Source organism: Carassius gibelio, chromosome A13 (genome assembly GCF_023724105.1).
Source record: "Carassius gibelio isolate Cgi1373 ecotype wild population from Czech Republic chromosome A13, carGib1.2-hapl.c, whole genome shotgun sequence".
NCBI classification, from domain to species: Eukaryota; Metazoa; Chordata; class Actinopteri; order Cypriniformes; family Cyprinidae; genus Carassius; species Carassius gibelio.
The window spans coordinates 6,215,594-6,222,527 of NC_068383.1; positions in this window are offsets into that span (position 1 = coordinate 6,215,594).

The window sequence follows — 6,934 nt, forward strand, 5'->3', positions numbered from 1 at the left end:
AACTGCAACGTGATATAAACTCTTGTTCCTGTTTTGTGATGGGTGTTACAGGAGTAAGTCTGCAAACGACTGATCTCAAATGTGAATAAATATCACTCATCAGGTCTCATTTAGCTGCTTGTACTCTGTTTTATGCTCACTGTGTACCATGATCCATTGCACAGGGACTCCATTAACAATAAATGTGTTTGTGAAAGACTTTCTCTGGGTTTCTTTTTTCTTTTTTCTTTTTTACCAAATAAAGGTAAATGGCTGCTCTTCAGATGAGAAACAAACCAACTGAAAATCTGGATTTGTTATGTTCACTTGGAAGGATCTGTTGTATTGCAGAAACAAGTGAAGCTTAGGTCAAGAATACATTATGAGCTGTTAAATATTCACTTTCAGACTTGTTTTGAACCCCAAGTTATTTTGTTAAATCTTATCTTGTGAAAGCCTTTTAGGGTATATTTATATTCTTTATTCGTATGCTCTCTTTGACATTCAAAACATAATAGTATGTCTTTTTTAATCATATTTAATTGTGTTTTTCCTTAGCAAACATATCCAAATGACATGATTTAGTCATACTGTGTGCTGGTTTTGTGTTATAATCATTTGCGTAAACTCCTCTGGTTCCTCACAGTTCTGCTCTGGCATTTCCTGCAAATGGCAGAACATATGCATTGCAATGGGAGTATTGCCTGACAATTACAGTTATATATACAGCAGAAAATGAGAGCTGTTAAAAGCTCTGATTATAGGGTGGAATCGGGACGGAGGCATTTTTCTGCCCATGCCACAGAGACGCGCCAGGAGGATTCCTCTGAAAGCTCCACAAACCGACACGGCACTGATGGATTGTGGGATAGAACAAGGACTGAATACTCTCAAGATGAGCTAACCCAACATTGTTAGCATAGTGAGGTGGATTTGTTAACACTATTTGGGATCCAGCATGGGGGATGAAAGAATAGAAAAGCTTTGTTATAATACTGTATCTAAAGAAAGGAGTCTGTTAGCATTTCCATTCATATCTGAAATCACATGCTTCCTTGCTTAGTAAGTAAAAAAATAAAAATAAAAATAAAAAACCTTTAGGAACAAAGTAGCATGCCTGAATTCACAGTAGGCAAAAACCCTCCAGATTACATTCTGAAGTGCACTAGCAAATGTTTTACACCATCATTATGGGGTAGACGGGCCTATGTTTAAAAATCTTGATTTGTAACTTAAAACTGGCTGTTCATAAAATATTATTGTTCAAGACAAAATTTTATTTTGAGCAAGACGCTAACTTTATTTTGCTAATTTTTTTTTTTTTTTTTAGTTTGCCTTATAGTTATAGGTTGTTACAGTTTACACAAATATTAATATTGTGTCATCATGTTCCAAACCTCTGTCACTTTCTTTCTTCAGTGGAACACAAAAGAAGATGTTTTGAAGAATGTTTGTAACCAGACAGTTTTGGTTTCTATTGACTTCCATTATATATTTTGACCCTATAGGTCAATGGGAAAAGAAACTGTTTGTGTATCCCCTTTTTGCTCCACAGAAGAAAGAAGGTGATACATGTTTGGGACCACGCAAGAGTGAGTAAATAATGACAGATTTTAATTTTTGAGTGGAATTTGCCTCACTGCTCCCATACTTGTTTTGTATCTTAAGAGTCAATACTTCATAAAGCAATGCCATTAGACCATTTCTGCTCCATAAATGTGACTGTTGGTTATCTGACAGTGAAGGAAAAACTTCAATTAAGAATATTATAAATGTGTGTCTCCACCTAGTGGTCATTGTTTTAAAATTCAAGCATCTGAGAGCAAGCAGTGATGTGTTGTATGCAGATGCCATCCACATTAACAGTGAGTGATTCTAATAAACTAGGTTTTTTATTTTATGAAGAAATGTGCCACAACAATGTTAGGGTATTTGTAGGTGCATTTCTATGCACTTACTAGGATGGTATGTTTGGTTGCTTGGCATTTCTAAACAAAGGATTCCCAAAAATGTACAGCTTTACCACTACCACACATTTTGAGACATTACTGGAAAGTAAAAAAATAAAAATAAAAATCTCTCCCAGAAATACCATAATACACAAGTGTAAAGAGAACAGTAGGTGGTCTTTCCTTTAGTCATAGTCTGTCACCTCAAAAATATGTCACTACAACATGAAATGACAAATTCTGTCCTGCAGGCTGAGGCCAAAAGTCCTATCTCATAACCCTGCTTCATCTCTGAACCTTACTCAGTGAAAGTTAATGGAAACGGCAGCAGTGGAGAGATTTGCCCTTTGACCAACTCTCAAGTGTGAAACTGTTCCCTCTAGGGTCCTGTAAGAAAGGATTTTGTATAGGTTTGGCTTGAACTTTGGAAACGTCACACTCTGTCTCCCTCCACTGGTCTGCATAATTGAAAGTGCCTTTGCATGAAGATATAGCCACGATGGTATATCAATGGCAAATTATTTCTAGGGCAGATTTCTTAGTAAAGGGTTTTTCACACTTAACACTTGATGTTAAAGGTGAAGTATGCATTATTAGATTTTTTTTATTATTTTTTAACCCAGATTAACGGAAGAGACAACTTTAAGAAGCCGCTTATAAACATTCTGTTCAGCCCAACAAAGTAATGCACATGAGTTTGAACTGGGATTATGTCCACCAATGGCAGATGAGAATATGGATTTTATTACCACCACAGAATAAGTAAATAAATTCAATTCAGGCAGATTCTTAGCTAAAGTTTACACAGTCATCAGACATCTGAAGAATGCGATTTATTGTTTTTGCCTTATTATTTACAGCTGTGATTTAATGATTCAGAGTGATTGCACTGTCACTTAAACCACAAGAGGGTGGGGTCTTCATAGCCCCTCCCCTGCTGTTTGAAGGGGTTGTGAGATCAAGTTGTTTCTGCCCTGCTCCTGTACTGACCTTGCCCACGCAAAAATAAAACTCTCTACCGTACAGCTTTAAAACCCTCCATCCTTACCAAATGACTTATATCAATATTTTATTGGCGGAATCATGTCACTTCCTCGCTTCCTCGCTTCACTCCTGCTGTTTCCTCTTATTTTTAATTATCTTGCAATGTGCTCACCAGTCCAAACATATTACAATAACTACACTGAGTACAAACATTATAGTAACTCCCAATACCAAAGGTCATTCAGGCCTGGTAAAGTTTAGGCCTTCATTATTATAGTCTTAGCCTCGGATGGCCTGTCCACAGACCATCCACAATCTAGTCACTGACCGTTTGATGCATATCTGATGCAGACAAAAATAGCAAGATGTGCTAATCACTAGATTTACAAGTGATTTATAATATAATATACATTAGACATTTATAAACTGTATTAATTTAATATTTGTACAGATTCTGTATAGTACAGAATTCATTTGTTTTTTTTTCAAATGTTAACATTTTAAAATTATTAATGACTTTACCTGACTTAAAATAGCCATTGCTCAGGCAGTCATCATCATTTCTTTAAGGACACAAGGAACCTGCTTTTGAAACCTAAATGTTTTAAGATGGGGAAGATGCTATGTCTTCCAAGGATACGCATGCCCTCCTAACCAAGATAAAGCACTGTAGCTCTGTGTCTCAATTCATCTTATGCACCGATAAGCTTAACTGTATGCAAACACTGATTAAAGTGACACATGGCTTTCTGTAGCCTGTATTTACAGCATACTAACTAAACAGGGAGCAGAAACCCTCTGTGAGTACAGAATGGAAAACAGATCTAGTAAATGACTCTTCAGAAAGCTGCCAATCAGTTCAGCAGCTAGTATTATGAATCATGAAGCTGCAGATTATCTCTGACACTTTTTTTTACTATTAATTAGTTGTGTCTGCATATTCATTTAGCATTGGAGAATGTCTGTCTGCAAAGAGAAAGTCACCCAATCCAATCCCTTTTGTTCAGAAGTTTTATATTTCTATATAAACTAGAGAAAGAAAAGAAATTATAATTATTTTACCATTGAAAAAAAAATCACATGTAAGGTCTAAAATATCAATTTATTTGTGTATTTTAGATGATTGTATAGATGCTGTGCCTACGGCACTATGGCTTGCACTGATTCTCCCATTTTAGCTGTGACTTCAGGAATAATTATTTTAATGATATCGACTATAATTAACAAGCAGTCATCTGATTAATTTAAACCGTGGCTAATCTCCACACTCTAATGTGCTCTTAAACAAACAGATATCATGCAGGAAAAAGGGCAAATTTATGGCTGATGGAGTGGAATCCATCAAGATCAGGGAAATGTGTAATTAAAGCGAGGTTATGAGAGATGGACTCGAGTTCCCCTCCCTTGCTCTCCTTCCTTCCTCCTGCTGTCTTATTAATCTCCTCTGTCGGTCTGTTGTTCTGATTAGGGATGTCATACAGCAATAAAGCGGGTTGAGATCAATGATCCTGAAATTAAAAATGAAAGTGAATTTCCCCAGCAGGCCACACTGCTGCTGTTACGGTGCATGAATATTCACGTAGAGCAAAGCGAAGCAAAATCTGCATCTAAAGCTGATAATTCCCCGCAGGCAGGTGGAACCCGGAGGCATCCTTACAGTCAAAGCATGCATACTTGTAAACATTCTAGTGGAATATAATTATCAGAGCCATAACAATGCTCTGTATGGCACTTCTCACATTTAGTGTTTTTTTTATGATGTTGCTGATGTTTTGCAGCCTATTCTATTCTTTTCTATTCTATTCTATTCCAGGAAACCACACGTTTACCATTTTAAAGTTGTTACATTGACCATATAACTCATTTGTTCTACAGTTCAGTTGTCTACCTGTCTACGATATACAAAAAAAAAAAAAAAAAAAAAAAAAAAAAAAAAAATTCAGCTAAAATTTACAGGATGTTAACTCAAAATAAAGTACTTGGTTCCTGGAAAGAGGCAACAATAACAATTAACTGAAAATGAGTTACTGTATATAACAAAACAGATGTCATTTTCTTTAAAAATGTGCATTTTTTCACTAACTTTATTAAATGTGGCATCTTTCATGTCGACATTGTTACCATCAATACATTATCATTTTCCATTTACACTGAGTGCAATAAAATAAAGATGATTATTGTGCAAAGATTTTTGGTGGCCAATTTTCAGTGTTCCTTGGTTATTTTTGTTATTGATGTTTTAAGCAGGCAACTCTCACTTGCCTCTTTAAAAGATCTACATGTCCAGGACAAGCGTTAATGTCTAGCCCTGTGGCCTGAGAGTGAGTTACATTTTCACCAAATTCAGAGTTTTGGGTGAACTATTCCTTTAATACTCTATTTAAGATTATTTTATGGTCTTATTGATTTATTAAAACATGGTAGTGAATCCCATAAAATATAGTTTCTTGTGTGTACAGAAAAGGACTCACTCTCGAAATTGCATTGATTGTAACCATAGGAATATTGTGCCATTGTGCCATTCTGTAAACGCAGTTGTAATTTTGTGTTATTTTAGAGAGTTAATTCTGTTGTAGAATGTGGTTGTCGAACCTGTAAATTTTTGCACTGTGTGGTATAAATACTAAATACTAAATAGTCACTAAAATGTGAACTGACGCTTGAATTTAGCTGTTTACATGGGCCACGTAATGCATTAGAAGAGTGAAAAGTTAGCCTAAATAACACGTTTTTTCTTTCCATATAGTGCATGTTTGAAAACTCACCCACGTGCAGGACTAGAGCAAGTGGGCTGGTCAGGACAGATAAATCAGTGCAATGACTGACAGCCACTCATACCGATGGCCCCGCCTTTAGCTAACCCAAACATAACTTGTTGTGTTTAGACAAAGCAGGCTGTCAGCATGAGGTAAATAACTTTCTAGCGTGTCATCTCTCTACTGATGCCTGCAAATTAATTTTCCATCGATTCACAGAGGTCTCAGAGAGGAAATGGGGGGATGATGTCCATCTCCGGGGAAAGGGGAGCGCTGTGCAATAGCAGGCTAAATATCAGTATGGATACCACGGGATGTGAAGTCTGGAGGAGGGAATCCATGACATTGATGAATCATTGTAATCTCTGTTTTTCACAGAAGATGAGTAGAAAAGCAAGAATGTCTACAAAGAGCTTTCCTTACCTTTTTTTAGTACAGTGCAAGTTTGCATTGCAGACTACTCTTGTGAGGGGATATACTGTTAATGTAACGTGTTAAGTGTTGTCTCCATTATGCATATTATTCCAACTGACAAGAAATCAAACATTGTTCTGATTTTACTTTTGGAAATCTGTTTTGGCAGAAAATGCTCTGTGGTTTCCCAGAAACGGATTGCAGATACAATCTTTATGGCATCCCACAAACACTTCAAAACTTTAAACTTAGCTTTTCTTTTAATCTATGGACAATTAATGCAGTAGTCACTCCAGAAACTTTAAGTGACAACCGCATTTACAAAAATTCTACGTAGTGTGTGTTGAACCAAACTGAGCTAGCGGAAATATTCAAAAATGTAACGCCGTTGTGGATCTTTCTTTCGTATGAGCAGTACTATAAAATAATAGGGAATAAGATGAATGTTGACTCATTAGTGTTGCCAGATCTTACTAGAAAAGAAACAAATAAGTAAATTAAAAACAGGCTCATAAAAAACTTAAATCATATCGCAACCTGCACCTGCCTACTTTACTTCTACTCCATAAACCTTCATTTATGGGATTCACTGCACTTTTTAAACCCCTTTTACAGTGTGAACATAGATTGCTGTGCTAAAGCCAACATTCATGTTTAATTTCTATGCCACCAAAGTACAAAAATAACAAACCTTCTTTCATTGGTCCCTCCCCAAATTCTAATGTGTAGTACCATTGTATATACAGTATTACACTGGGATAGTATTAATGTAGGAGAAATGAGACATCACCTTTAATGCATTTGGTTTATCTGTGATGCTGATGTGCTGAGACATCTGGAACATTTCTATTT